We start from the raw sequence: 20009 nt of genomic DNA, 5'->3' as shown, positions 1-20009 counted from the left end.
CCTATGGCAATGACTGGAGGCATCTTCTGGTTAGACTGTACTGACTGAAGCCCAGGTGCTGGCGGGCGGCCAAGGGCCATCTGAATTTCCACCGCTCAGCCGTCGTACTCCGTCCACTTCCCACGTGGCCCGGGCGGGAAGGTCAGCCAGCGGTGTGGTCACGAGGCCTCCCTGCAGTCAAAATTGCTGTGGCCTCGTTCTGTTGTGGGCAGGTGGGAATCTGTCGGAAACCCGCTGGCTGTTAAATATCCCCACTTTGGATTCTCTGGTATGTAGCAAGATCCTATTACACAAACTTTGAACCCTTTTTTATAAATTCATTCCAGGGATGTGGGCATCGCCGACAAGGCCCAGCATTTATTGCCCATCCCTAATTGCCCTCGAGAAGGTGGTGGTGAGCCGCCTTCTTGAACCGCTGCAGTCCGTGTGGTGAAGGTGCTCCCACAGTGCTGTTAGGGAGGGAGTTCCAGGATTTTGACCCAGCGACGATGAAGGATCGCCGATATATTTCCAAGTCAGGATGGTGTGTGACTTGGAGAGGAACTTGGAGGTGGTGGTGTTCCCATGCGCCTGCTGCCCTTGTCCTTCTAGGTGGTAGAGGTCGTGGGTTTGGGAGGTGCTGCCGAAGAAGCCTTGGCGAGTTGCTGCAGTGCATCTTGTGGATGGTACACACTGCAGCCATGGTGTAGATTAGGTTACAGACCAGGTATCTGGTGGAATTTTTGCTCAAGGGGTGTGGGGAGGAAGGTGGTCAGTTTGACTAGAAGATGATCTTTCAAAACTGAGATGAGGAGAAACTTCTTCACTCAGAGGGTGGTAGGTTTGTGGAATTTGCTGCCCCAGAAAGCTGTGGAAGCTACATCGTTAATAAATTTAAAACAGAAATAGATAGTTTCCTAGAAGTAAAGGGAATTAAGGGTTACGGGGAGCGGGCAGGAAATTGGACATGAGTCTAGGTTCGGAATGGTCATGGCCCTGTGGGTAGTGGAGTGGGCCCAGGGGCCATGTAGCCTGGTTCTGCTCCTACTTCTTGTGTTCTAATTCTGTGTTAGATTTCAGGAGATGGTTTTATTCCTGTTCCTGGCTGGGGTGGAGATCGCCTTTACAGAAGGTAAGTACTGTAGAAAATATAGGGACAGAGTGATCTCCTGGAAGAATTTCGATCGCCTAGATGGGTCGGAGAGGAATTTCCCAGATTTTTTCTCCCAAATTGGCCATTGGGTTTTTTATCTGGTTTTTCGCCTCTCCCGGGAGATCACATGGGTTCAGGTGGGATGGAGCGTGATAGAAGATTTGAGTTTAGGATCAGATCAGCCATGATCTTATTGAATGGTGGAGTAGGCTCGAGGGGCCGATTGGCCTACTGCTGCTCCTATTTCTTATGTTCTTATGTTCTTATGAGTCAAACCTTTTAAAAACAAAGGGTACTGAAAAAAGCGAAGCAAAGGACTGCAAGAAGATTGAAAAGATAGGAATCTGCAGGGAGAAGAAGTTCTGCCGGAACTATAGGAAAAAATTCAGAGCAGCTATTCGCACTGAAATTCTTCTGGTTTCTTCCCATATTTGGCCGAACCCCCAGAGAAATGGCATGAACATATGAAAACGGCCATTTACACTATTTGTCTGAATTTATGGCAGGTGATTGGAAGAATCCCAGTGGAATTTTCAGGGAAATTAAAAGAAACAAAAGAATTTCTATAGCACCTTTCATGACTACCAGACATCCCAAAGTGCTGTACAGCCAATGAAGTACTTTTTGAAGTGTAGTCACTGTTTTAATGTAGGAAACACAGCAGCCAATTTGTGCACAGCAAGCTCCCACAAACATCTTCCAGCTTTTTTCAGTACCCTTTGTTTTTAAAAGGTTTGACTCATAAGAACATAAGAAATAGGAGCAGGAGTCGGCCAATCGGCCCCTCGAGCCTGCTCCACCATTCAATAAGATCATGGCTGATCTGATCCTAACCTCAAATCTTCTATCACTCTCCATCCCACCCGAACCCATGTGCTCTCCCGGGAAAGGCGAAAAACCAGATAAAAAACCCAATGGCCAATTTGGGAGAAAAAATCTGGGAAATTCCTCTCCGACCCAGATAATCTGTTTTACTGATGCTGATTGAGGGATAAATACTGGCCAGGACACCGGGGAGAACTCGCCTGCTCTTCTTCCAAATTGTGCCCATGGGATCTTGTACGCCCACCTGAGAGAGCAGACGGGGCCTCGGTTTAACGTCTCATCCGAAAGACAGCACTTCTGTCAGTGCAGCACTCCCTCGGAGTGTCAGCCTAGATTTTTGTGTTCCAAGTCTCTGGAGTGGGACTTGAACCCACAACCTGACTCACATGCGAGGGTGCTGCCCACTGAGCCACAGCTGACACATTAAGTTAAGTAAGAAGATCCGCTGAAGTGGGGCAGTGTTGTGACTTTATTATTTTTATATCATCAAGTGAAGATCAATCTTACCAATTGAAGTAAGTGAATCTGATCGTAACTGTGGTTCTGTATGTTCACCTTACTGTGGAATACAGCAGTTTAATAATTCAAATCAGGGCTCCCTTCGCCTAGCATGAACTCAGTCCGCCTTCAGTGGAGAGTGAAGAAATACATGTGAAAAAGACAATAGCCCAGATCACAAAGGGTTCGGTGAATGATGCCACTGAATCTGAGGAGTTATGTATGGCAGACCTGAGTTTGTGACTGTCTGCCTCTCTGGCGGTCCCTCCCTCCAGAATGAGTGGGCACTGAAGGAATAGCGTTAACCTCCCCTATGCAGGAACCCAGGTTTACCTGCCTGAAACCAGATCGGATCCAAGTGGGACATTGATTGGTAGTCTCATTAGGGAAATCAATTGTCCGAGAGCACCGGAATTGAAACATTTCTTGAGCTGTCCAAGGGGAGGTTTGTGCAGCTTCACTTCATTAACTGAGTAACACGACAGAGTCGGAGATTCAATTGCCTATGGGGATGCACAAGGCAAGGAGATAAATAATGATCGAAAGTGACAGAGCCCATTTGATGTTATTGATCCAACTTAAGAGCAGCACGCAGCGATATTTAGCACTTATACCTGGAAACATTATGGGTACGAGAAATTGGGTTTGCCAAATCTCTGCCTTAATGTCAGCAGGTTTTAGGCCCTTGCTTATGCACAGTAATGGACTTGTAAATGGGAGAAATTTGACTGGGATTAAGTTTAATGCCTCAGGTTCTCTCGTAATGCCTAAGTTAGCCCAGAATTATCACTGCAAAGCAATACTTGAATAAATAAACCGTCACAGCCAGTCGTTAGCATGCAGTGCAGCACTGCAAAGATGTGTTGCTGTTTCCAGATCAGGAATGCCTTGTGCTTGCAGCTTATTACAGGTGGGGCAGACGGTGGTTGAAGGGGCAGGTGGGTGGGGTGCTTGGGTTGACGTGCGCTCCTTGCGCTGTTTGCGCTTGGCTTCCGCTTGCTCCCGGCCAAGAGACTCGAGGTGTTTGGCGCCTTCCCGGATGCTTCTCCTCCACTTTGTGCGGTCTTGGGCCAGGGATTCCCAGGCGTCGGTGGGGTGTTGCACTTTTTCAAGGAGGCTTTGAGGGTGTCCTTGAAGCATTTCCTCTGCCCACCTGGGGCTCTCTTGCCATGTCGGAGCTCCGAGTAGAGCGCTTGTTTTGGGAGTCTCGTATCAGGCATGCAGGCAATGTGACTCATCCATCGGAGCTGATCGAGCGTGGTCAAAGCTTCGATGCTGGGGATGTTGGCCTGAGCGAGAACACTGACGTTGGTGCGCCTATCCTGCCAATGGATTTGCAGGATCTTGCGGAGGCAGCGTTGGTGGTACCTCTCCAGTGCTTTGAGGTGCCTGCTGTACAGGGTCCATGTCTCTGAGGCTTACAGGAAGGGTGGGTATCACTGCTGCTCTGTAGACCATGAGCTCGACTAAGAAGACTGCAAAGATATTTGCACATCCTAGCAAACTAGCAAAAATAGCCCAAGAAAAGCTGACAACTCAGAAAGAAACGGTGACTCAAAACAGTCCTAAATATAAGTTTATGACCAGAACCATTGCTTTACTGTGACTGGCTACGTTAAGTTCCTTTTTTATGACAAGGGTTTGACTGGTCGGAGATTACATTTCTCAAATCTGCCCATTTTTCTGTTAAAACTGAAACCTTGACTATAAGAAATGCAAACTAGCGGACACCCTCAAAGCCTCCTTGAAAAAATAGAACATCCCCACCGACACCTGGGAATCCCTGGCCCAAGACCGCACAAAGTGGAGGAGAAGCATCCGGGAAGGTGCCGAACACCTCGAGTCTCTTTGCCGGGAGCAAGCGGGAAGTCAAGCGCAGGCAGCGCAAGGAACGCACGTCAACCCAAGAACCCCACCCACCTGCCCCTTCAACCACCGTCTGCCCCACCTGTGACAGAGACTGTCGGTCCCGCATTGGACTCATTAGCCACCTGAGAACTCATTTATAACGTGAAAGCAAGTCATCCTCGGTTCCGAGGGACTGCCTAAGAGGAAGAAGAAGAAGACATAAGCCTCTTTAAGTTAAACTCTATTTCTGAAGGGGGTGGGGTTGTGAGCCACGTTCCCTTTAAGCTGCGTGGCCGCGCGATGCTCTGGAGATCCCACTCTGCTGGTGAGTCGGTTTTTACATAGATAAACCACGCATGCGCGGAATTTTGAAAGGCGCGCGTGCAACTCGTTAAAGGGGCCCCACAAGGCAAAAAAAAAATGAGAGGGAACATTGGATGTGAGACCAAAAGTGACGGCTTTTATTTCCTGGGAGGCATGAAGGGCAGGAAATTTTGAACTTCAAGTCTCAGGAGTGGGACTTGAACCCACAACCTTCAGATTCACAGAGACTGAGAGTACTGCCCACTGGGCCACAGGTGACGTACCCAGACAATGCAGCATGCCAGTTTCCAAGGAGGACCAAAGCAGGTCACACTGCAAGGGTCCAGGCCAGGGAAGTGCCCAGGACCTCTGGAAAACAAGTAATTATTTAAACAACAACAGAAAATGCTGGAAATACTCAGCAGGCCAGGCAGCATCCGTGGAGAGAGAAAGAGAGTTAACGTTTCAGGTCTGGGACCCTTCATCAGAACTGGAAAAAGCTGGAGATGTAACAGATATTAAGCAGGTGCAGAGACGGGGGGGGGGGTTTAGGAGGGGAGGAAGGAATTGAAAGAACATCCTGTGAAAATGTTGCAAATGGGAATGGCAAAATCATACTGCATGAAAAATGGGGCAGGGATTATTATCTGAAATAGTTGAACTCAATGTTGAGTCCGGAAGGCTGCAAAGTGCCCAATCGAAAGATGAGGTGCTGTTCCTCGAGCTTACGTTGAGCTTCATTGGAACAATGCAATAGCCCGAGGACAGAGAGATCAGAGCGGGAGTGAAGCGGAGAATTAAAGTGACAGGCGACGGGAAGCTCAGGGTCACCCTTACAGACTGAACGGTCGCCTGTCACTTTAATTCACTGCTTCACTCCCACTCTGATCTCTCTGTCCTCGGGCTATTGCATTGTTCCAATGAAGCTCAACGTAAGCTCGAGGAACAGCACCTCATCTTTCGATTCGGCACTTTGCAGCCTGCCGGACTCAACGTAGAGTTCAACAATTTCAGACAATAACCCCTGCCCCCATTTTTCATGCAGTATGATTTTGCCATTCCCATTTGCAACATTTGCACAGTATGTTCTTTCAATTCCTTCCTCCCCTCCTAAACCCCCCCACACCACCCCCCCCCCCCCCGGTCTCTGCACCTGCTTAATATCTGTTACATTTCCAGCTTTTTCCAGTTCTGATGAAGGGTCCCAGACCTGAAACGTTAACTCTGTTTCTCTCTCCACAGATGCTGCCTGGCCTGCTGAGTATTTCCAGCATTTTCTGTTGTTATTTCAGATTTCCAGCATCCGCAGTATTTTGCTATTATAATTATTTAAATGATACTTTGCCGATCTGCCCCTTTGCACAGAGAGCTGAGGAAGAGGGGCTGAATGGGACCTTGACTCTACCCATTGCTGGAGATGGCGTGGCTGTGGTTGGGTAGGATAAGAATGGAACCAGGCGAGAGTAGCCTCGCTGAGCTGGACAATAGAGGAGAGGTGAGGGAGGAGGAATGGAATGGTTGATCATGTCACAGAGAGACCAAGAGAGATGGTTCTACGAGTCATTTGTCTACCCTTATAATGACCTTAGAGCTGGAGTGCATGGACCAGGATAAAACATAGAAACATAGAAGATAGGAGCAGGAGTAGGCCATTCGGCCCCTCGAGCCTGCTCCGCCATTCAATGAGATCATTGCTGATCATCCAAATTCAGTACCCTGTCCCTGCCTTCTCTCCATATCCCTTGATCCCTTTTGCCTTAAGAAATATATCCAACTCCTTCTTGAATATATTTAATGAATTGGCCTCAACTGCCTTCTGTGGTAGAGAATTCCACAGGTTCACCACTCTCTGGGTGAAGAAATTCCTCCTCATCTCTGTCCTAAATGGCTTACCCCTTGTCCTTAGATTGTGACCCCTGGTTCTGGACTCCCCGACCATCGGGAACATCCTTCCAGCATCTAGTCTGTCTAGTCCTGTTAGAATTTTATAAGTTTCGATGAGATCCCCTCTCATTCTTCTAAACTCCAGCGAGTACAAGCCCAATCGACCCAATCTCTCCTCGTACGTCATTCCTGCCATCCCAGGTATCAGCCTGGTGAATCTTCGCTGCACTCCTTCCATGGCAAGAACATCCTTCCTCAGATAAGGCGACCAAAACTGCACACAATACTCAAGATGTGGTCTCACCAAGGCCCTGTCCAACTGCAGCAAGACATCCTTGTTCCTGTACTCAAACCCTCTCGCTACGAAGGCCAACATACCATTTGCCTTCTTAACTGCCTGCTGCACCTGCATGCTTACTTTCAGCGACTGGTGCACAAGGACGCCCAGGTCTCGTTGCACTTCCCCTTCTCCCAATCTAATGCCATTTAGATAATATTCTGCCTTCCTGTTTTTGACACCAAAGTGGATAACCTCGCATTTATCCACTTTATATTGCATCTGCCATGCTTCTGCCCAAACACCCAACCTGTCCGAATCATACTGGAGTTTCTCGGCATCCTCCTCACAGCACACACGCCCACCCAGCTTTGTGTCATCTGCAAACTTGGAGATATTACATCAATTCCCTCGTCCAGGTCATTAATATATATTGTGAATAGCTGGGGTCTAAGGACCGATCCCTGCGGTACCCCACTAGTCACTGCCTGCCACTCGGAAAAAGAGCCATTTATTCCAACTCTTTGCTTTCTGTCTGCCAACCAGTTCTCTATCCAAGTCAATACCTTGCTCCCAATCCCATGTGCCTTAATTTTACATGCTAATCTCTTATGCGGGACCTTATTGAAAGCCTTTTGAAAATCCAAATACACCACATCCACTGGTTCTCCCTTATCTATTTTACCAGTTACATCCTCAAAAAATTCCAGTAGATTAGTCAAGCACGATTTACCTTTTGTAAATCCATTTTGACTTTATCCGATCCGGTCACTTTTTTCTAAGTGCTCTGCTATTCCATCCTTTATAATGGACTCTAGCATTTTCCCCACTACCGATGTCAGGCTTACCGGTCTGTAATTCCCCGTTTTCTCTCTACCGCCCTTTTTGAACAGTGTGGTAACATTAGCTACCCTCCAGTCCATGGGTACTATTCCAGAGTCTATCGAATTTTGGAAGATGACCAGCAATGCATCTACTATTTCTAGGGCCACTTCCTTAAGTACCCTAGGATGTAGATTATCAGGCCCTGGGGATTTATCAGCCCTCAATCCCATCAATTTCCCTAACATCATTTCCCTACAAATACTGATTTCTTTCAGTTCCTCCCTGTCACTAGACCTTATGTTCCCCGGCATCTCTGGGAGGTTATTTGTGTCCTCCTTTGTGAAGACCGAACCAAAGTATGTATTTAATTGGTCTGCCATTTCTTTGTTCCCCATTATAAATTCCCCTGATTCTGACTGCAAGGGACCTACGCTTGACTTCACCAATCTTTTTCTCTTCACATATCTATAAAATCCAAGATGTGACCATGCACTTCCATAGCTTCTTCAAGGGGGTCACTGAGGCAATATCAACAACTTTACAAAATCAATGAAAGGAGTACAAGTGTCTTCCCCCTGAGCTTTCTGGCAATCAACCTTACAAAAACAGACGATCTGGTCATTATCACATTGCAGTTTGTGGGAGCTTGCTGTGCGCAAATTGGCTGCCGCATTTCCTACATTACAACAGTGACAACACTCCAAAAAGTACTTCATTGGCTGTAAAGCCCTTTGGGACGTCCTGAGGTCATGAAAGGCGCTATAGAAATGCAAGTCTTTCTTTATATTCTGAGAACTACATGTTTTGAGCTTGAATTAACGTGTTGTATATCCTATGGAATACTCTTTCCTCTATGTAAGACTTGCAAATTCATCTCCCAGTAAAGTGCGCCTTCAAAGCAATGGACCAACACATTGTCCTGCAAAAAGAGATTTATTGATATTCCTTCCATACATCTGTATATTACACATATTACAATGTACAGGAAACTTTGTGCTATCCGGCACCGACGGGACCGAGCTGTCGCCATTCCCTCAAAACTGCCGGACAAACCAGCGTTAATGTTGAAGCATACGGAGCTTTTCAGCTCCGTATCTGGCAACAAACCCTGTTGCTTAGCAACAGCTTCTAAACAGTCGGCCCGTACCTTGGAAGCGTCTCTGTAGCTTAGCAACAGCTTCAGAGAGACTTTGCAGAGCCTGACTGTTGAAAAAAAAGGCCACGAGAAGAAAAAAAAACTAACAAAACGGCTCCTGATTTCTGCCGGTGGCTCGAGCTTGCCGAACATTTAGCCTCCGGATAACACAAAGTTTCCTGTATTTGGAACAATTAAAATTAATGTGTTTGTCGTACTGACTTTACTTCTCCAGCATGGATTAAGGCCTGGCCTTATAAATCACACCAGTACAGCACGCCACATAAGTATTTGGAAATTTGCAAGTCTTGCTAAACTGTACCCTGTAAAGGCCACCTTGCTTTTGTAGTGAACAATTGTAAGTGCTGCTCAAATGCAACTTAATGCAAAGATGGACATTTTACATAAGAACATAAGAAATAGGAGCAGGAGTAGGCCATTTGGCCCCTCGAGCCTGCTCTGCCATTCAGTATGATCACGGCTGATCCGATCATCGGCCTCAACTCCACTTTCCCGCCCGCTCCGAGAATATTCCCTTTTCTGAGTGAATGTGCATTCACATTAAAGATGATGGCCCAATGGAATAATGACTCCCTAAAATGTGTTGTTTTTAACACCAGGATAATCACCATCCTCTCCGTAAAACAAACTCAAAATGCCCCGGGTGCTGGAAATCCGAAATCACAACAGAAAATTGATCTCATTGAAACACAGAAGATTCTGAGGGGGGATTGACAGGGTAGATGCTGAGAGGTTGTTTCCCCTGGCTGGAGAGTCTAGAACTGGGGGGCATAGTCTCAGGATAAGGGTGTTGCGTTTGCAAAGATAATCCAGAGGCCGTATGCAGAGCTCAGTTCATGTTGCTTTTAAAGGCTGATCCAAACACACTCTACAGGCAAAAGCAATCGAATACCTATATCCAATGTCAGACACAATACAATGATAACAGCACTATCAAACTCCATGTGCTCAGGCCAAGGCAATCGAGTACCTATCACCAATGTCAGACATAACATTTCCTCCCCCTCACAGAATTTCAAACATGAAATGTAGTGACAAAGTCCTGTAGGTGGCCAGGGCAAGAACGTGTACGAACAGGCCGAGGTGTGGACTGGTGAAGAGCAGGCCGAAGTGGGGACCGGTGAGGAGCAGGCTGTGGCACAATATCTGCTTGAGGGTTGGCTGGCTGAGCCACATGTGCATCCCGCCACTCTGGGGGTAAGGCTTGGGGATTACGTCCATATAATCCCGCATCAGAGGGTGCTGGCACCTTCCGAAGGCGGCTGGCATGCCACCGAGAGCCGTCAGTGAGGCAGAAAGTGGCTGGTCCAAGTTGGCGGCTGATTTGGAGAGGGGAGGACCAGAATGAGGCCATCTTATTGTTGCGGTGAGGCCTGTGGACTCTGACCCAATCGGAGACTGAGATGTTGGGCGCCTTGGCCCTCTTCGACTGGGCGAAGCGGAGTTTCATCTTCTCCTGCTGTCTAGTGACTGTGGCTTTAGCCCATGGAGCAGGGCTCTGAGCTAGTGAGGGGCGGAGCCTGCCAAGGGGCAGCATGAGCTCACAGCCTAGCATGAGGGATGCGGGTGAGACCCCTGTAGTGGAATGCTGGGAGGCTCTGTAGTGCAGCAGTGTGTGGAGGAGGGCCTTGTCAAATGCACACCCCTGGGATAGGTGTGCTCTGAGGCTATTTTTCAGTGTCTGGTTAAAACGCTCCACCCCCCACATTTGACTCGGGGTGGTAGTACGTATGTGATGGATGCCCTTGCTCTCAAGATAAGAGGAGAGTTCCGAAGAGACCATTTGGGGGCCATTGTCTGTGGTGATGGCCTTTGGATGCCCCCAGCGGGAGAAGAGAGACTCAAGGATATCGATGATGACCCGAGAGGTGACGGAGCCCACGGCAGTGACCTCTGGCCATTTTGAGTGCAGGTCCTAGGTCACCACTAGGAACCGTTGATGGTGGGGGACACCATGGATCTCCCCACAGACGTCCAGCTGCAGGTGCTCCCAGGGCTGAGAGGGCCAGGCAAGGGGTTGCAGGGGTGGAGGAGCTTGGTGGCCAGTCTTGCCACTTACAAGGCAGGCTGCACAGTCCTTGACCAGGGCCTCGATTTCCCCGTCGATACCCGGCCACCACACTAGGTCTCGGCATCGTTGTTTGAGCTTCACTATGCCCAAGTGGCCCTCGTGCGCCATGGATAAAACACGCGCACAAAGGGCACTTGGGACCACAGTGCAGAGCCCACGTGCAACACAGGATTCATTCCAGCAGGAGAGCTCCTCTTTAACTCTGGAGTAGGCAGACAGTTCCTCAGGCACCTTGCGAGGCCAGCCATCTCTGATGAAGGTGCACAGCTGGGAGAGGGCCGGATCCTACTCAGAGGCCTCTTTGAGCTCCTGGAGAGAGACTGTGGTTTGGAGGGGTGTGTGCAGCATCTGGACGATATCCTGTTGCACATGTTCAGACCCGACGAGTGGGGCTGGGGCAGAGACAGTGCGGGAGAGCAGATCTGCAACAACATTGTCACGTCCTGGTGTGAACTGGAGACTGAAATTGTATTCGCGGAGGCGGTCAGACCAGTGGTGTAGACGCAGTGGTCTGTGGCCTGTGCCGGATGTCGACAGCAGGGCAGTGAGAGCCTGGTGATCGGTTCGCAGGGTGAAGGCACGGCCATACGTGTACAGGTGCCACCGCTCACATGCCCAGATGCACGCCAGCACCTCACGCTCGCCGACTGAGTACTTCTGTTCAGTGGGGCTAAGGGCTCGGGAGGCAAAGGCGATTGGTTTCTCCACTCCATTCTGTATCTGCGATAACACTGCCCCCACAGCTGCAGCGGACACGTCGCAGGTGACGAGGGTGGGGCTGGCGACGTCAAAGTGAGCCAACACTGGAGGCGACGTGAGCTGCGATTTGAGGAGGCAAACAGCTTCCGTACAGGCTTGTGACCACACCCAGGGCTCATCCTTTCGCAGGAGCTGGCGCAGTGGGGCTGTGGTGGCTGAGTACTGGGGCAAAAACTTCAGGTAGTACCCAGTCATGCCAAGGAAGGAGGCAACCTGTGCTGCAGAGCTGGGTTCTGGGATGCTGTGAATGGCATCCACGTTTGACTGGAGTGGGGATATACCGTCAGCCGACAACCGAAACCCCACAAATTCGATCTCTGAAACAGCAAAGACACACTTTTCGCCATTCAGTGTGAGCTTGTGTTTTGATAGAACCGTGAAAACTCTGTGAAGGCGTTCGTCGTGAGTGGAGGTCGAGGGCCCATGCATGACGATGTCATCCAGGTAGATGGCCACCCCAGGAATGTCCGCGAGCACAGAGGACATCACCTTTTGGAAGCAGCTGGGTGCAGAGCTCAGTCCAAATGGCATCCTGGTGTACCGAAAGACGCCAGCACGTGTCACAAAAGCAGTGAGGTCCCTGCTGCTGGGGTGGAGGGGAACCTGTAGATAGCCTTGTCGAAGGTCCAGTTTCGAGAACAGGATGGAACCATAGAACCGCGCTGTGAGTTCCTCTGACATGGGCAGTGGCTATTTGTCAGGGATTATGGCCTTATTCACTGCTCGAAGATCGACACAGACGCGTAGACCACCTGACTTTTTCGTTGCGACCACCAGGTTGGAGACCCATGGGGAGGCATCAACTGGTTCGATGTTTTAGTTCAGCTGTGACCCCGTCACGGAGCGCAAGCAGGATGCGGCGCAGTGGCTGAATGACAGGGGTAACAGTGGAGTCAACCATGGGCTGGTGGGTGAAGGCAGTCAGGCAGCCCAGACCCTCGAAGAGTGCTGGCCATGTTTGGCACCACGGTGAGGCGACGTGCAGAATCGCAGACCCGTCGGTGTCCAAGAGAGAAAAACCCAGGTCAGTGAAAAGATCCAGTCCCATCAGGTTAGCTCCTTGGCGTGCCACATGAAAACAAAAATCTGGCAAAGCTTTTGTTCCATAGCATTCAGTGAGGTTGACTGAGTCCACTAGTCCAATTTTCGAATTACCATACCCGCAAAGGGCAGTGGAGGGCGCAGAGAGTGGCAGGGAGCTGAAAAAATGTTTGAATGTGTCCGCATTCAGCAGTGAGACGCTGGCGCCGGTATCCAACAACAGAGGGATGCACACATCATTCAGGTTAATTGTGCATGACTTGAAAGCCACTACTGGCCCAGAGCTCACGTTGTGAATTATAGTGCTTGAGGACTGAGAGTGTTCATTTGTAGCAACCAGGGCGGAGCGGCAGACATTGGCAAAGTGATTTTGTTTTCCACAATTGCGACAGGCTTGGCCGCGCGCGGGGCAATTCTGCGCTCTGGTAGCAAGTGAACGAGATCCACAGTTTCCACACTGTTGCCGCGGTAGCACGCGTTGCTGCTGTCGCGCAAGCATTACAGTGTCAGGGCTGTCGGGGCCGAGGGCGCCGTCACTGGGTGTGTGTGCTAGTTTAGCTGCACATTCGGCTGCAGACTCCACTTGAAAGGCAATGTTAACTGCCTGTGACAACGACAGATCGTCGGACTCGAGTAACAGTCTTTCACACACTCTCACGTTGTTGGTGTGCTGTATTAGTTGATCACGCACCATCTCATCTTGTAGTGCACCGAACTTGCACGAGCTAGCTAACCCCCTCAAATTCATCACGTATTGATGCACAGACTCGCCGGGAAGTTGGTGACGCTGTCTAAAAATGACTCGCCGCAGGAGGGCACTTTGTGGGGCAGAGAAGCGTGTGCTTAACAGAGCCACAGCCACATCACATGTTTGAATTGAGTCTGCTGTGCCTAATGTCCCAAGAACACGCTGACCCTCCGCTCCCAAGCAATGGGATAACAGTGCCTTTTTCCATGCTGTACTCACATTTTCTAGTCCGAGAGCGGTGAGGTAGGTTTCAAAGGACTGTAACCAGCGAACCCATGGGATCGGGGGCTCACCGGGTAGTGCAAGGAAGGGAGGAGGTGGTGGAAGAGAGATTTCAGCCATCCTCATCGCCAAATGTTGCGTTTGCAAAGATAATCCAGAGGCCGTATGCAGAGCTCAGTTCATGTTTGTTGTATCCGTGTGTTAATGGAGACACGGAATGCAGGAGTTGATTTAACAGGTGTTTACTGGACATAGTCTGGAGGTGAACTAACAGATACAAGACACTATACAGGCTTATATAGCCCGAGTGGCCACTACCGGCATTACAGTACACAGGGGCTCTTAAAGGCACATACACCACAATGTTGCTTTTAAAGGCTGATCCAAACACACTCTACAGGCAAAAGCAATCAAATACCTATATCCAATGTCAGACACAATACAACAATAACAGCACTATCAAACTCCATGTGCTCAGGCCAAGGCAATCAAGTACTGATCACCAATGTCAGACATAACAAAGGGGTCGGCCATTTAAGACTGAGATGAGGAGGAATTTCTTCACTCGGAGTGTGGTGAATCTTTGGAATTCTCTACCCCAGAGGGTTGTGGATGCTGAATCATTGAGTATAATTCAAGGCTGAAATCGATAGATTTTTGGACTCTAGGGGAATCGAGGGATATGGGGATCGGGAATGGAAAGTGGAGTTGAGGTCGAAGATCAGTCATGATCTTATTGAATGGCGGAGCAGGCTCGAGGGGCCGTGTGGCCGACTCCTGCTCCTATTTCTTATGTCCTTGTGCACCAGTCACTGAAGGTAAGTATGCAGGTGCAGCAGGCAGTTAAGAAGGCAAATGGCATTTTGGCCTTCATAGCGAGAGGATTCGAGTACAGGAGCAAGGATGTCTTGCTGCAGTTGTACAGGGCCTTGGTGAGACCGCACCTTGAGCATTGTGTGCAGTTTTGGTTGCCTTATCTGAGGAAGGATGTTCTTGCCATGGAGGGAGTGCAGCGAAGATTCACCAGACTGATACCTGGGATGGCAGGAATGGCATATGAACATAAGAACATAAGAACATAAGAAATAGGAGCAGGAGTCGGCCAATCGGCGCCTCGAGCCTGCTCCACCATTCAATAAGATCATGGCTGATCTGATCCTAACCTCAAATCTTCTATCACTCTCCATCCCACCCGAACCCATGTGATCTCCCGGGAGAGACGAAAAACCAGATAAAAAACCCAATGGCCAATTTGGGAGAACAATTCTGGGAAATTCCTCTCCGACCCATCTAGGCGATCGAAATTCTTCCAGGAGATCACTCTGTCCCTATATTTTCTACAGTACTTACCTTCTGTAAAGGCGATCTCCACCCCAGCCAGGAACAGGAATAAAACCATCTCCTGAAATCTAACACAGAATTAGAACACAGTAGGAGCAGAACCAGGCTACACGGCCCCTGGGCCCGCTCCACTACCCACAGGGCCATGACCATTCCGAACCTAGGCTCATGTCCAATTTCCTGCCCGCTCCCCATAACACTTAATTCCCTTTACTTCTAGGAAACTATCTATTTCTGTTTTAAATTTATTTAATGATGTAGCTTCCACAGCTTTCTGGGGCAGCAAATTCCACAAACCTACCACCCTCTGAGTGAAGAAGTTTCTCCTCATCTCAGTTTTGAAAGAGCAGCCCCTTATTTTAAGATTATGCCCCCTAGTTCTAGTTTCACCCATCATTGGGAACATCCTCACCACATCCACCCGATCAAGCCCCTTCACAATCTTATATGTTTCAATAAGATCGCCTCTCATTCTTCTGAACTCCAATGAGTAGAGTCCCAATCTACTCAACCTCTCCTCACATGACCACCCCCTCATCCCCGGGATTAACCGAGTGAACCTTCTTTGTACTGACTCGAGAGCAAGTATGTCTTTTCTTAAGTATGGACACCAAAACTGTATGCAGTATTCCAGGCGCGGTCTCACCAATACCTTGTATAACTGCAGCAATACCTCCCTGTTTTTATATTCTACCCCCTAGCAATAAAAGCCAACATTCCATTGGCTTTCTTGATCACTTGCTGCACCTGCATACTAACTTTTTGAGTTTCCTGCACCAGGACCCCCAGATCCCTTTGTACTACAGTACTTTCCAGTTTCTTGCCATTAAGATAATAACTTGCTCTATGATTTTTCCTGCCAAAGTGCATAACCTCACACTTTCCAGTATTGTATTCCATCTGCCAAATCTCTGCCCACTTACTTAGCCTGTCTATGTCACTTTGCAGGTTTTTTATGTCCTCCTCACTCACTACTTTCCCTCCCATCTTTGTATCATCTGCAAACTTTGATATGTTACACTCGGTCCCCTCCTCCAAATTGTTAATATAGATTGTAAAGAGTTGGGGACCCAGCACTGACCCCTGCGGAACACCACTAGTTACTGATTGCCAGTCTGAGAACGAACCATTTATCCCAACTCTCTGCTTTCTGTTAGAGAGCCAATTCTCCACCCACACCAGAATATTACCCCCAATCCCGTGATTTTTTATCTTGAGCAATAATCTTTTGTGTGGCACCTTGTCAAATGCCTTTTGGAAGTCTAAATACACTACGTCCACTGGTTCTCCTTTATCCACCCTGTATGTTACTTCCTCAAAGAACTCAAGCAAATTTGTCAAACATGACTTCCCCTTCATGAAACCATGCTGAGTTTGTCCTATTAAATTATGTTTATCCAAATGTCCCGTTACTGTCTCCTTAATAATAGACTCTAACATTTTACCAACCACAGATGTTAGGCTAACAGGTCTATAGTTTCCAGCCTTCTGCCTACTACCCTTTTTAAATAAGGGTGTTACATTAGCAGTTTTCCAATCTGCCGGGACCTTTGCTGAGTCCAGGGAGTTTTGGAAAATTATTACCAATGCATCCACAATCCCTACCGCCACTTCCCTCAAGACCCTAGGATGTAAGCCATCAGGTCCAGGGGATTTATCCGGCTTAAGTCCCATTATTTTACCAAGTACCACTTCCTTAGTGATTTTAATCGTATTTAGCTCCTCTCCCCCTAGAGCCCCCTGTTTGTCCAGTGTTGGGATATTCTTAGTGTCCTCTACCGTAAAGACTGATACAAAATATTTGTTCAGCGTTTTTGCCATCTCCATGTTTCCCACCATTAATTTCCCAGTCTCATCCTCTAAGGGACCAACATTTACTTTAGCCACCCTTTTTCTTTTTATATAACTATAGAAACTTTTGCTATCCGTTTTTATTTTTTTTGCTAATTTACTTTCATAATCTACCTTCCCTTTCTTAATCAATCTTTTAGTTATTTTTTGCTGTCTTTTAAAGACTTCCCAATCTTCTATCCTCCCACTAGATTTGGCTACCTTATATGCCCTTGTTTTTAGTCGGATACTATCCTTAATTACTTTACTTAGCCACGGATGGCTATCTTTTCTTTTACACCCTTTTTTCCTCAGTGGAATATATATTTTTTGGAAGTTGTAAAATAACTCCTTAAATGTACACCACTGATCACGTACCGTCTTACCCTTTAATCTATTTTCCCAGTCCACTCTAATCAATTCCGCTCTCATACCTTCATAGTCCCCTTTATTCAAGCTCAGCACGCTTGTTTGAGATCCAACCTTCTCACCCTCTACTGGAATATGGAATTCAACCATGTTATGGTCACTCATTCCAAGGGGATCCTTTACTAGGACATTTTTAATTAATCCTGTCTCGTTACACAGGACCAAATCTAAGGTTGCTTGCCCCCTGGTCGGTTCAGTTACATACTGCTCAAGAAACCCATCCCTAATACACTCAATGAACTCATCCTCAAGGTTGCTCTGCCCAATTTGATTTGTCCAGTTAATATGATAGTTAAAATCCCCCATAATTATAGCTGTTCCCTTATTACAAGCCTCAACTATTTCCTGATTAATACTCCGTCCAACAGAGTTGCAACTGTTCGGAGGCCTATAGACTACGCCCACTAGTGTTTTTTCCCCCTTATTCCTTATCTCTACCCAAACTGTTTCACTATCCTGCTCCTTTGACCCAATATCATTTCTCTGTATTACAGTGATTCCTTCCTTTATTAACATAGCCACCCCACCTCCTCTCTCTTCCTGCCTGTCCTTCCTGATTGTTAAATAACCTGGTATGTTTAATTCCCAGTCATGGTCACCCTGCAGCCATGTTTCTGTAATGGCCACAAGATCATACCGATATGTAGTTATTTGTGCCGTTAACTCATTCATTTTGTTACGAATGCTACGTGCATTCAGATAAAGAACTTTCAAATATGTTTTGTGACACTTCGTTCCTGTTTTTTCCCCTTTTACTACTTTACCTTTCACTCCATACCTTCTGTCCCTTCCTGACACGCTCTGTTTTTTAATTCCGCCACTGCTACCTAAGTCTATGACCTTCTCCGTTGTCATTTCTGTTATTTGCTCTCTAGAAACCTCCCCCCCACTAATTAGTTTAAAGCCCTCTCTACAGCCCTAGTTATATGATTCGCCAGGACTCTAGTCCCAGCACTGGCCAAGTGGAGTCCGTCCCAACGGAACAGCTCCCTCCTGTTCCAGTATTGGTGCCAGTGTCCCAAGAAGCAAAACCCATTTCTCCCACACCAGTCTTTGAGCCACGTATTTAACTCTTTAAGCCACGTATTTAACTCTTTAATTTTATTTATCCTAGCCAAATTCGCTCGTGGCTCAGGTAATAACCCAGAGATTATTACCCTTGAGGTTCTGTTTTTTAATTTGACCCCTAGCTGCTCATACTCCTTTAACAGAACCGTCTTCCTTGTCCTATCTACGTCGTTTGTACCAACATGAGGAGAGATTGGGTCGATTGGGCTTATATTCACTGGAGTTTAGAAGAATGAGAGGGGATCTCATTGAAACTTATAAAATTCTAACAGGACTAGACAGACTAGATGCAGGAAGGATGTTCCCGATGGCGGGGGAGTCCAGAACCAGGGGTCACAGTCCAAGGATAAGGGGTAAGCCATTTAGGACAGAGATGAGGAGGAATTTCTTCAACCAGAGAGTGGTGAACCTGTGGAATTCTCTACCACAGAAGGCAGTTGAGGCTAATTCATTAAATATATTCAAGAAGGAGTTAGATATATTTCTTAAGGCTAAAGGGATCAAGGGATATGGGGAGAAGGCAGGGACAGGGTACTGAATTTGGATGATCAGCCATGATCTCATTAAATGGCGGAGCAGGCTCGAGGGGCCGAATGGCCTACTCCTGCTCCTATCTTCTATGTTTCTATGTTCTTATGTTCTTATAATTGCTGGAAACGCTCTGCAGGTCAGGCAGCATCTTCGGAGAGTGAGAGAGAGAGAGAGTTTTCTGTCTCTCCACAGATGCTGCCTGACCTGCTGGGCACCACCAGGGGGCAGCGAAGCCTTACACTATCAATTGTGAGCAGAGTCACAATCGAACAGCCCTTTGAGGCGCGTTCCCACATGTTTCACTGCCCGTGTCAGGATAAAGGTTCTGTCTGAATGTTTGTTTGTAGTGGCACTGAGACTTCTGAAGGATTTTATTGTTCAGGAAATTTAATAAAGGCACAGTCCATTGAAAGAAGGTTTCATTGTGGTTTGTGAGGAATCAATATAGTTCGTTATCCGATTCCAGTCTGAGTCTGAAATTAAGCATCGTTTAAACGTCAAGCTCATTTATCCCTTACGCGCTTCAGGTGTCCAGAAACTGATTAAAACTATATTCAATATTAAGACCGAATACGGAAAGAAGAGAAACTGAAGGTGCAGATTTTCCTAAAGGGACAGTTCAGTGGCGTCCGCTGTGGCTCAGCCTCGGAGTCAGAAGGTCGTGGGTTCAAATCCCACTCCAGAGACTTGAGCACAAAAATCTAGGCTGACACTCCCAGTGCAGTGCTGAGGGAGTGCTGCACTGTCGGAGGTGTCGTCTTTCGGATGAGACGTTAAACCGAGGCCCCGTCTGCTCTCTCAGGTGGACGTAAATGATCCAATAGCACAATTTTGAAGAAGAGCAGGGGAGTTCGCCCCAATGTCCTAGAAAATATTTATCCCTCAATCAACGTCACTAAAACAGATTATCTGGTCATTATCACATTGCTGTTTGCAGGAGCTTGCTGTGAGCAAATTGGCTGCCACATTTCCCACATTACAACAGTAACTACACTTCAAAAAGTGCTTCATTGGTTTTAAAGTGCTTTGGGATGTCCTGAGGTAGTGAAAGGCGCTATATAAATGCAAGTCTTTCTTTCATTTGCGTTCTGAGATGCTTATTTTAATTTTATGTTCTCCGTTTCCCGGCCGGCAGCTGGTCAGGTCAAGAGGCCGGCTGGCTGTCGGGCGGGAAGGCCTGCGCATGAAGGCTGTGCAGCCGGGGAGTGGAGAGGCAGGCGG

This window comes from Somniosus microcephalus, chromosome 5, assembly GCF_052327205.1.
Source record: "Somniosus microcephalus isolate GS21.2 chromosome 5, FLI_Smic_1.0, whole genome shotgun sequence".
In the NCBI taxonomy this organism is placed as follows: Eukaryota; Metazoa; Chordata; class Chondrichthyes; order Squaliformes; family Somniosidae; genus Somniosus; species Somniosus microcephalus.
Note: the sequence above shows the minus strand (reverse complement) of the source record.